Source organism: Poecilia mexicana, unplaced genomic scaffold, assembly GCF_051168715.1.
Source record: "Poecilia mexicana isolate PSO_F unplaced genomic scaffold, ASM5116871v1 scaffold_6, whole genome shotgun sequence".
Classification (NCBI taxonomy): domain Eukaryota; kingdom Metazoa; phylum Chordata; class Actinopteri; order Cyprinodontiformes; family Poeciliidae; genus Poecilia; species Poecilia mexicana.
In genome coordinates, this window is record NW_028263375.1 from 6378091 (window position 1) to 6390577 (window position 12487).

Below are 12487 nucleotides of genomic sequence, written 5' to 3' on the forward strand. Positions count from 1 at the left end.
CTTCTGCTGAATTTAATGGACGACGGCGGAAAACAAAAGGAAGTCAAATAATTTAAATGTTTTCAACTTCTTTTACTCCCTCTTTAAAAATCTGTTTCTGGCATCATTTTTGTTTTTTTGAGTGGATTAAGGTTGGATTCGTGTGAAGCTGCACTGAATGCATCCCAAAGTTTTTTAATGTCATAATTTAATTAAATTTAACAGCTTTTTTAAAACAAGGTCTTGAAGTTAAATAGTGGAGCATGTAGAGCTGATTGCTCATCAACCCCAAAGATTCTCAAACTTTGCTTCAAACTTCATCCGGGTCCATGTGGTGGTAGTCACTGGAAAATATGGTATCAATTATTCCCAAGGTAAATACAATAAAATGTACTGGGATGCATCTCTAATGACCACCAGGAGCCAATAGGTGAACTATTTATGATCCTTTCATGTTCTAGTTCCAAAATTGAAACGAATGTCAACTAATATCAGCAGCACAATCAAATAAAAATGCATTTATCTGCATGATGTGCCTTCACACCATGCAGCTGCATGTTCACTAAATGGTAAATGTATTTTAAAAATATTTATTATTGAGTGCATGGAAGGTGTAATGAAACACATGATCCGAAATGGAAGGCAGCCATATTGGATTTTTACAGTGTGGTCGGGAATAAACCTCTGACTTTTTCCTCTCAGAATTCCAACTCTTAGGAACATTTCTGTTATTTTTCAACTACTAAACTGACAGTTTCACCTTCTGAGTAAAAATGGATGCTTTGTCAAACTAGCATCACTGAACCAATAACGCTGTGAGAGTGAGAAGTAAACGTTTTACAGTGCATCCAGTTCAGTTGAGTTTTCTGTAGAATGCAACTCCATTTAGTTGTTAAACTTTTCTTACACAAATGAAAAAGGAAAAAAAACACAAAGCTGAAAAAAACACACAAAGCTAAATAAACAATATTTAAATTCTTGTCAATGGTAAGAACACAAAGTGTCGACTTAAAAAAGTCCAGAAGCACAAGATTAATAGGCTTTCACTTTTACGTCAAGCTCTGTTTTTGACGAATGTCTTAAATATCTTGAAGAAACTGAAATATCCAGATGCAGTTCTACACTGTAGCTGTTAGCTTCTATTGTAGCGCCAAGATGGCTTCCACCGTGTGTGTGTTAATGCATATTGAGGTTCATTTGATGTTTGAACTATTAAATGGGCAGTTATATGTGTTTTAGAGGGAGTCTCAAGGACTGTGGATTTCTGCTATTAGCGGCTGGTTGTGGTTCTTAACTCCCACATATACAGGGGCTCCACTGCACTTCTGCTGCTGTTTTTTATGTGACATAGCACAACAAACTATAAAGTTACAGACTGTGTGCAGTAATGTGTATCAAGCCGGATCTACTTGGAGTATTTGGTATTTATTGAGGTGGTACCGGTTGTAAAAAGAGAACGACTGATTCTGCATTTTCACTGAAGCATCAAGACAAAGAGGCTTTAATAGACCATCTGTTGCAAATAAAGTCTAAGGCAGATTCAGAGAGTAAAGACCAGGATTTGAGTGTGTAAGCACGGTGTGTCTGCAGTGTGACACAAACTGCAGAATAAACCTGAAGCAGAGACTGAAGGGAGGCGTAAGGACAGATTTGTGGTTAGAGTGAGTGGGTGGTGGAGGGGCAGAGCGAAAATGAGAAGCTCAACATTGTTTATCAACGTCTCATTAAATTTGAGAAACCTTCTAAAGTTTATGCTGTGAGCTGACTACTGAGAGTTGTTCACTTTGCCCTGATAATAAAACTAAAGGAAATCACTTTAACATCATTTTCTGGTTTATTACATTTGTAGGTGTTGGGTTTTAAATTTGTTTCAAACCAAATATGAGATTATGATAATATGAATGTTGCTTAGAAATTATGGATTTATGCTTAAGCAAATTTCAAGAAGCCTGATTTCTTTTATCGTTTAAATGAACATGAGAAGCTCCTTTCAGTTTCCTTTTCCTTCTGATGGACACACTGATCTCTTTTTACCTCCCTCATTTCTCCTACTACTCTCCATTATTTTTCTTCTGCTATTATTTGACATTTTCTGCCTTTTTTCTTACCATGGAAGGAAAATTGAACTCAGTTCTTCTCTGTTTAACTGTAGCTGTGTTTCAGATAACTTGACATTTCAAATATAAATTGGCAAAAATGGAAACGTTTTAGAAAAAACTATGAAATTCTATGAAATTTTGCTGCCTGGATGTGTTTTTTTTGTTTTGTTTTGTTTTTTGGCTGGTTTATTTTGTAAAAATGCAAAAACCTTTTCCACATCATGCAAGAAGACGACAGGAAGTAGTTAGAGGATCATGTTTTTTAATGAATTATCATCTTATTGTCACATTATTTTAATTTAATTTCTTATTTAATGGAAACACTGCAATTGCAAAACTGTGTTTTATTTTGACAATAGCAGAATATTGACAAAGTTTTGCACGTTTGTAATGGAAACGCAGCTAATGAGTCGATTCTGGACGAAGGAGAAACTGCTGCCATTAACTTTATAGAGCATTTGTTAAATTTATCCCCCATGGAAAGTAGTCCTGGTTCAATGCATCGGTGTCTTTCTGTCCTCTCAACACCCAGGAGGTCAGCCTGGTTCTGATTCTGGTTCTGGTTCTGGTTCTGGTTCCTCTCCACTGTGACTACATGGTTGCTAAGGATCAGAGATTGATGCAGTGTATAAATATAAAGTGGAAGTGAAACTAAAAGTGAGGTGTGAATCTCTGGGAAACGAACTGGATTCAGAAGTTACTTATGTAATTAAATCCACTTTTGTGTAATTTATCTTGCACAACTGCAAGAATAGAGTATTAATGAGAGAAAATTTAAGGTTCTTTATTTGCTATTTGTGCTTTAAATCTGCAATTCAGAGACACTGAACTTTTTATACAGCTGTCTACAAACAAAATATACAAAAATATAAAAGTGGTGCAACTTTAAAAACAAATGATGAGAAAATGTAAAGGGTAAATGATATTCCAGGTATCACTTACAATTGATGGTTGATCAAAGCAGATATATGCGTTAGAATGGCCTAGTCAAAGTCCAGATCTAAGTGAAAGTGACAATCTGTTGGAAAACTTGAAACTTGTTTGCGTACGCTCTGAAATGTGCTACAGAATTAGCAGAGGGGATTCTTTGGTTCACATGCTCAGAAACTCTCAGGTGAAGCTGTAAATAACCATAAAGTTAGTGAATGTGGAAAATTAGATCTGTGCTGTTATTTATTTCTCCTTCTATCCCATCGGCCAGATGAAGAAGATGAGATCAGATTACGGCTCATTCAGCTTGTTTTGTCAGATTTATTGCGTCCTTGCAGTTGGCAGTGATCTCAGTCGCTCTCAGAAACCCCCTAAAATCACGTTTCAGGTTACACCTCTGCAGCCCTCTAATTTATTCATCAGCTCCAGGCCTGAAGGACTCTCCTGTCACAGCAACATCAAGTGTGTGTGTTTGCGGGCGAGGGCGCAGGATCGCGTTTCCCTCTGAGCGGAAGTGACATCATCAAAGCCAGACCACTAATTGGTTCCCTCTGCGACTGCTGCTCTCCGTCTGTACGTTTCTCCTCTGGATGAGTGTGATGTGAGGCTGGGTCCACAGCAGGGGGCAGCGGGTGTTTACTGGGTTTTAATGAGTCTTGTTTCGCTTAAATCCGTTAAAGTGAGTCTACCTCCGAGTCACCCAGACATCAGTGCACCTAAACAATCTTTTCTCCACACCCAAACACTCTCACACACACACACACACACACACACACACACACACACCTCCTCCCACGGCGTATCATATTGCCTCCTGCAGGCCTTAAATCGATGACCACACCCTCTCCCACAATGCCCGGTCCCATCTGCTGGTCCCTGTTCATGATCTCTTTGTGTGGCTCGCTGTCTTTGTGTTTGAGTAAATTTTGTGCGCACATGATCGGAGGTGCTGAAAGTCAGACAGAAAACTGATTTCATCCCGGTGTGAAAGCCATCACTTGTGTGTCAGTTCTTGAGCTCCAGTAACTGTCTGCCAACTCGTCTCACCTGGACCTGAAAGTGTCTGTTCCTGTTTCTGTGGAGGCCAGAAGTCCTCCGGAGAAATACTTCAACGTTTGTGCATTCTGATCAATTTGAATAAAGAATAAAGGGAAGGTCAGGAATGTTGGACCCCAACATCTGGAGGGAGATAATTGCTGTGTTTTCGGATCAGTTCTCATGCAGCTTCTGTGCTGGTAGATGACGAAACGGAAACTTTTTATTTGAAACTTTTCCACTCATATGTTACATTTGATCTCATAAATAAGATATAATTTTGCTTATTTAACGTAACTTACAGTTTTTGTTGATCCACCTAGCAGAAGTAGTACTTACTTACTTATAAAAATGAATTTATATAATTCTTATTACTTACAAAAACTTTATTTGCTTGTTTATTTTTCCACACACTCTCTGAAATGCCCCTTAATCTAATTTGTTAATCATTGTCACGGCCTGTTGACTTATTTGTTTCAGTTTAACCATCTTCCCTTCCCTTGACTTTTTGTTCAGTATTTCTGCCTCTGCCATATGTCAGGATTTGCATATTATTTCCATGCACATGTAAAACCAAAGGGACTTTCACTTGTTGCATGGCGTGACGTGTAAACGCTTTAAACCAGAAGCTAAAAACTCAGAGGGACCTGGGATGAATTCACTCAGCTCGCAAACAGGCCTGAAATCAATTAATACAATCAGCAACAAATCAATTAATCTTTAAATTAAAACAGACTCATTAATTTCCATTTGCATGATTTATCGTTTTTCTCTTTTCTCTTAGGTCTGGTGTTTTGGTCTCTTTTTTTTCTCAAGAGTAATTTTATTTACACAAACTTCATGATTCATTTTATTTGTTGTTTTTGCTGTTTGTTTATTTTATTTTGGATATTTAAAATTTCTTCCAGTTCCAGTGTTAAATGTTTATTAGAGTTTAAAGTTTGAGAATCATGTGTTCTTCCGTTATTATCAGTAAATTACTTGAAAATGGTCTCAAAACAACAATATTGTCGTTTATTGCGATAACTTCTGGGATAATTTATCGTCGCAGCAAAATTTGTTTTGGTGACAAACCTACTCACAAAGGGAACTTTAATCATCATCAGACAACAGAACAAAAATAACTTGAGAAAGTCTTTACTCTGGACATAAACACAAGTCACCTTGAACAAAATGTGTCCGATAAGACGCTCCTCTTTGTTCTCTACATGATCTTGAATGGTCAGATTTAAAGACGTCTTGTGATGTGATGTTTTTGCCCTTTTTCTTCCTTCAGATGCAACAACATTTTAGTCATCATCTCAGATGACCCAGGAGTCGCTGTGTGTCATGTGACGCTGCGTGGGTGTTTGCTGCATGTTATTCTGCAGTTTTCGTAATTACATGGTGTGAATAGACAAGAAGAGAGAGTGAGCATAAGAAAGGAGACCACTGTGCTGTTCTTCTGTTGTCTTAACAGGTGTGTGTGTGTGTGTGTGTGCGTGTGTGTGTGTGTGTGTGTGTGTGTGTGTGTGTGTGTGTGTGTGTGTCTGAGGATGTTTGGTTGGATTCAAGCTGAAGGCTTAATAACGTTTTTATCTCCACCTGCTCCACCACAGCTGCTGCAAACACACACAGCCCATTACTGCCTGACATTTCTGAATCATCTGGAGTTTCCCTGTAAAACACACAAGAACGTATTCATTAGTCAGCCAAAACTAAAACCAAACTGAGTTGAACCTTTAGGACAACAAGCTGGATGAGTCTCAGGACCACCGAGCCTCTGCAGTTTCTCTCGCTTGTTGATATTCAGCTAATGTTGAAAAAACACAATTTTGCAATTGCTGTGTTTTTATCAAATCAGAAATTAAAATCACTTTGTTCACATGACAAATTGTTTAAAAACATGCAGCACCAATTATAGGCAGAACTTAACATGCACTTAGAAATCAAGAGTCAAGTGAATTTATTGCTAATCTCCGGTAATGTGATCGACAGACTAAAGCTTGAATCTGTTGTTTTTATGAGTCAAACTGTGACTAATGTAAAATTAATTTATGAGTCATTGCTTGTGCTTTTTTTTAATCATCAGTCTCATCTGAAAAGAATGTTGAGTCTTTATCTAACCTGAGATAAATCATAGTATAATTTACTATCCAACATGTAGCTCAGTGTAGGTGCAATTTGGAGTTGTGGGTGCTTTTTTAAAGCTAGGATCTCTGCGTTTACTTAAAGTCTAAGTCCAAGAGTTTAGTGTCATCTAAAAAACGCTCCTGCTACAGGAACCTGATACTGTACCATCATGGTAACTGACCACCTTATTCTGAAGTGTTTCAGTAACAATACAACATGGTGAAAGATCAAAGCTACGACTTTATGTTTAAAGTTAACTAACAACATCTAATCTGCAATAGTTTATTTCAAACCCAGCTTTTATGGTGGGATACCATCAATTTTTCAGTTTTCTTATACAGGAAACTGAAGAATGAAGAATTTGACACTGAATCCATTAGTGTAGGTTTCTTTAATGTGCACATCTTGTATTTTTATCTTAGCAAACAAATTGTGTTTGTGCTTTGAATATCTGAAAAGATTAGTACTTTCTCGTCTGCTTGTGTTAAGTTTGCTCCTTTATTCTTCCAGCTTCTGTTTGATTCACTCTGACAACATAATGTCCAAGGCACAGCCATGTTCAGAGCATCAGAGGAGTTATTATGTCTTTGTTGCAGGATGTGAAAGGACCGCCATGTGTGCCGTGGAAGCACAACATGAATCAGGAGTGATTAATGTGAAATGCACTTCAGTGCGTTATTGTCCTGGCAGCGATCCCGACACAGTTTTACTGGAAAAACCTCTTCTGTTATGAGAATCCAGCGATAGCCTTTGACAGCTAACAGAAAGAAAGAAAGAGAGAAAGAAAGAAAGAGAGAAAGAAAGAAAGACTGGATGCTGACTCAGACACACACGCATTTATTGAGTGAATAACACAGACACACACTTTTCCAGCCCGTGTTTAAAGCTCATCTTTAATCTCTCTCTCTCTGTCCCTCTCTCTCTCTGACACACACACACACACACACACACACACACACACACACATTGATGCTGCTGTGAGTCTTTGTAATGGAGTCAAACAGCTTCGCAGTCACTCTGATGACTCTCTCTGATGTAACATTCCTCTGGATAATAACATAATTATAGCGCGAAATCAGCGTACGCCTCCAGCCTCAGACATTGCATATGCACACACACACACGCACACACACACGCACGCGCACGCACGCAAACACCCATAAGAGGTATCTTTGTGGATGTCTGTAGTCTTCCTGTCATGCATTGAAACATTAATGAAATTTTTATCAAAACCTTTGACAAAATGGCCGTGGATCTGAATATGAACTTACATTTTGGTGTTTATTTACGGTGTAATTCATTTACCTCAAGTACAAATTTCACCTGGGAGTAACATCAAGTCAAACTTTGCTGTTTCACCTCAAAGTTTAACCTGTACAACTTGAGCGCCCCCGGTAAAGACACAGACTTGGAAAAAACTCAGACAGTGTAGGTCAGGTGACCTTTCAAATTAAAGCCCAAACTCTGATCTTTCCAGCAGTGTATGCATCACTGCACTAAGTGCAACTTATCGAACCAGCAGCTGAAGAAGAGAAAAATGAGGCTGATTTCATGTCTTTCCTCTGTTGTTTTATGGCTCTAATCTCTGCTACAACAAATATTTCCACTTGGCTGCTGTAGTCCATTGTTTCTGCGTCACATTGAAGTGATTCCTGACTTTTTTCAGTGATTTTTGTCTGCTGGATGCAGGTTTGGTTGAAGTTCAGATGCATATGTGAACGCTAAGTGGACCGTAGACCACTCCAGAAACAAGAAGTGGATTATAGCGCAGGGCATTCTGGGTAAATAGAACCAAAACAAACACGAGAGTCCAGCACTACAGGGGGAAAATGCTTATGGTGCTTTACCAAAGATGAAGCAGAAATCCTGTAGTCACTAAAATCCGATGCCACTCCGTTTTTGTTTACAAGGAAGTTTTGCTCAGGGTCTTCTTCAGAGGTTTTCATTTTGTTCCTTCAGTGGTTCTTGGTGCAGCGCCCCCGCAGGGGGCGAGGGGAACAGCTTTTTAAAACTGACAATGCAGAGCAAAAGTGAACCACAGCAGCTGAAATCGTAACAAATGTTGCAACTTTTCTACAGGGCCATCAGGTGTGAAGACGCCTTAGTGTTGATCTGAACATGTGTTTGTCAGTGTGCAGAGCAGGACAGGCAAATTGCCACAACTCACAAGGCTAAGAAACAGAGAGCCATTGTGTTTGCACACCTCGTGGGCACTGGCCTGTCTGTGTGTGCAATGATGGTGATTGTGCTGACTGTATGGTTGGTATTCTGCTGAATGAAAGACTATTTGCCAACAGATCCCAGTGAATCTGCGTCACACATACACTCCCACACTCACAGCGTCTAGGAAGTCCTGAAAATAGCAAAAAGCTCAGCAAATGCTCAGAGTACGCTGCTCTACGCTGATGTCCAGTTTAAATACAAAAAAGTGGGATTAGGCAGGAAAAACTTCATCACTTCCTCTTCTACTGTTCTGCACCGAACATGAGCCACAATGATGGGATCTACATGCCTAAAGCAGAAAATCAGGATGATGAGGATGATGTGGTCATAGCGCCATAAGTGGGAAAAATGGGAGGACAAAGTTAGGTACTGAATAATGGAAAAAGCCAGAAAAAATACTGTTCTCCTCATATCTTCATCCTAACTTCAGCATAAGAATATTGTTACATTTTTTCGCTTTTAGCTTTATTGTCTGTATTGTTTGAACTTATGCTAGAAATAGTTGTTTTTATGGAGTACCTGCCATTTAACTTTTTATTTGTTGCTATAGTTGGAGAATTGAAACAGCCTCTAAGCATGACACTGCCACCACCATGCCTGACATTGTTTTTTTGGGGGAGGATGTTTGCCTTGAGTCCTCCAAACATACTTCAAACAATTTAAGCCTAAAGTAAGAAACCACTAACTGCCACACAGTGTACAAAAAATGTTTGCTGACACAGAATAGGTACTTTATTTTTAAAAGAGTTTTTGTAAATCAGTGTGTGGAGTAATTTATGGAATGGACTGAATGATGAACTTAGAGTACAAATATAAACCAGCTTAAAATCTGTTCAAAAAGAAGCTTAATGGGAAATATATTGTATAATGCCTGTCTCGTAGACCAAAAATGCTATTGCTGATATTAAAAATTTATAAATAATTGTATATTTAAGGATGAGAATGTGAGATTTAAGCGTTTTGTTGTGGAATAATTTAAGAGTTTATCTGGTGTTGGGAGATTTCAATGTTTGTAAGTTGATGAGTGAGAGGGGCAGGAAATCATAAGGTCTTGTATCTTCTACCTGCTCCTTTTCAATGCATGTTAACCAGTTTGAACCAGTTAACGAACCAGTTTGAATGAACTCTAGTGATTCTCGCTAAAGAGGCGTCAAATATTCAACAAGAATTTTGCCAGAAGCAAAATCATGTCTGGAGTAAAAATAGATGTAGCCGACGCGCAACTTTATTGGATGTTTAATCAAGTAAAGTCCAAAATGAATACAGACTTCAAGTGCATGATGAGCAGATATGAACTTCAGACAACTAAGCTTTGATGGATTGACATGGATTTTTTTTGTTTAATTCTGTCCGAAGTGGATAAAAACGTAAATAAAGTCATTGTACGAAGGCCTTTGAGTTCACTTGAAGCTGTAAGTCTGAGTGAGCGGCTCCAATATTCAAATAGGTGCAGAATTTTTTCGAAACCAAAAAGAACAGCGGAGCTTTTGCCTTCGATTTCACTCGACTTGTTTTTCTTTCTGCTGCAGCGTGAGCTCCAACGTCTTCGTATGTTTCTCTCAGCAAATGGAGATGTGGGGGTTGACATGGTTCTCTCAGAGGAGGAAGTCTGTGGTTGGGCCGTTTCTACATATTTTCCCCTTATGAGCACACACACACACACACACATACGCACGCACACAACCACACACACACACACACACACATATGAACGCATTTTCCTTGTCAGAGCAAATGAAGCTTTCCTTTAAAAGCATCGTTCAGCTTCACAGATGTGGAAGCCATTTCTCCTGCTTTTACACTCACACACACACAGAAAAACATTCATTCGAATAAACACAAAACCCACAGTCTCTTGGGGTGCGGTCTCCCCTGCAACCCCGGTGCACTGTGGGTAGCTGTGGTAAAAGAGGTCCTGTGAGAGGCTGTCCAAAAATAGCCGGAGCTAAAATGCAGGAACGTGGAGTTCTTCTCATGCTGTGCATAAAAATCTGATAATCTGTGTTTGTGTGTGTTTTTCAGGAGGAGTGTTTGGTTTTGTTAATTCATTCCTAAATATGTGTTTACATAGATAAAAATATTATCTATAAACTCTCAAGGCCTGAGACAAACTGAGCCACTCTGTCACAGTTTGCAGATTTACTCTCAAATACATTTGTCATTTCTTATGCAACTTGTGTGTTTTGCTTCTGACAGACTGCGTGGGTCCATTCTGGCAAGTTAGGACAAAACGTGACTTTGAACTTATTTATGACTTTTTCTTGTGTCTAATTTTTAAGCGTGATGCTCAGATGTAAGCGGGACATCGAGCTGGCCAGTCGGACTGCGTCCTCCATCTTTTGTACAGTCACAGTAAACTCCAGGGTTTTAACACATGACCGATCTGGGCCTTCTTGGTTTTAAAGCTGCAGTTGACCCCCAGTATTTGCAGGCTTTAGGGACCACAGCTGACGACTAGCTGAGCTCCATAAATACTTTCTCCTTTAAAAAGGCTTATAACTGCCAGTTTTAATAGTTTAACCACCAAATATACCCTAATATGCAGTAGTACACACAGTGGAAGCTGTTTTAGCACTAGCACAGAGCTAATATTTAAGTGCATTTATTTATTTAAGTGCTGACAAAATCATATTAAATACATAAAAAGCTATCATATCTGCATGGAGAGAGTGGGTGATGTTTCCTGAGATCGCTGCTCGATACTTTGTGGTTGCCTCAATATTTCAGGCTCAAAGTTCAACAGTCAAATAATAATTAGCATAATTATTCAAAAAACAACAGGTTGAACTGAGTGGATCTTCATGAGTGCAGACAGAGCATCTGCATGCTATAATGAATGTTATCTGTAATTATTGTTGAAACATTTGATTAGTGTTTACATATATTTAGTTGTGATCTTCACCCTTAGCAAGTTTTCATGCAATGTTTTACTCATTATGCATTAAATTAATAAATCTTTGTATGCAGTGTAAATGAAAGGAAGGTGATTAGCGGTGTGATGATGTATTAGAATATGTCCAAGACCGAAACAGAACTAAATACTTGAATATTTATTCTTAAGACGGCAGAATTACATCTTGTTTTGTTTTTAAATTTTCCCAATTCATCATTAAAATCAGCTTTGAGCATCTTTTGGTGAGGTTCACTCTTTTAAATGTTTTTCTCTGTCTGTTCTTGACTAAATATTTTCACTGTTTTGCGAAATGTTGGGACACAGTTTGGTTGTTCTTACTGGAGCTGAGAAATTCAAGCAAATCCAAACAAAGAAATGGTTCTGTGACGGTGCAGATGTGTGTGTGTGGCTCCTCCTCCTCATGTAAACACACACATACTGTATATTTACTTTGCTTTCCCTCTGGAATCGAGCCATAGAGTGAGTAACACAACCTGGAGAGCAAAGACAGACAAAGTCTGAACTGACCTCACAGCGCTGCTGAATCAACAAAAAAACACTTTATAAAAACGAAATCCATCATTATCTGAGTTTTTCCTCTTGCTGTCCTTATTCGATCCAGACGAAGACAAAACATGGCAGCACAAGGTCAAACAGGAGCAGCTGATTTTTTGTTTTTATATTTTTCTAAAATCTTCTGAAACCTGAGGCAACAACTCAGCAGAACTTGCTGGATAGATTAATGTTCCATTTCTCTCCTTTCCTGGAGCAATGGTTGTAAAAAATAAGCACCAACACAAAAAACATGTCTATAAAATTTAGTTGGAAATAAAATGGCTTTTTCTGGCTTGTTTGGTTTCCCACCAAACACGAGTCGGTTTGCAGCCCCCATATTTTACAACGGCTTTGACAAGAGATTATTCAAATGAGTTTTCTAGCGTTGGCTCAGACTTTCTTGGTTGTATACTTTCAGAAAATCTTTTCTCATATTCTCTCAAATATCATAAACCCAAACAGGGATCAGAACCACAACCAGTGAAAACATGGTGTGGTGTAAGTCCTAGAGAAAAAAAACACAATTAAATTACATGTGATATTTGAGTAGTGGATGGCTATTTATGTCCATAATTCATCAAAACATTGAACTGGAAGCTGCAGTTCCTTTGACCACATAAATTCAAATTCAGAAAATAAATTTTCTTAATTGAAATTTGTC

At 38.4% G+C, this 12487-nt stretch overlaps 1 protein-coding gene across 4 annotated transcripts in view; it reads left to right on the plus strand.

The window, feature by feature from the left end:
* The window catches only part of cbfb (core-binding factor subunit beta), a 40154-nt gene that overhangs the window by 13353 nt on the left and 14314 nt on the right, over positions 1–12487 (plus strand). The gene's annotated exons all lie outside the window — the stretch shown is intronic.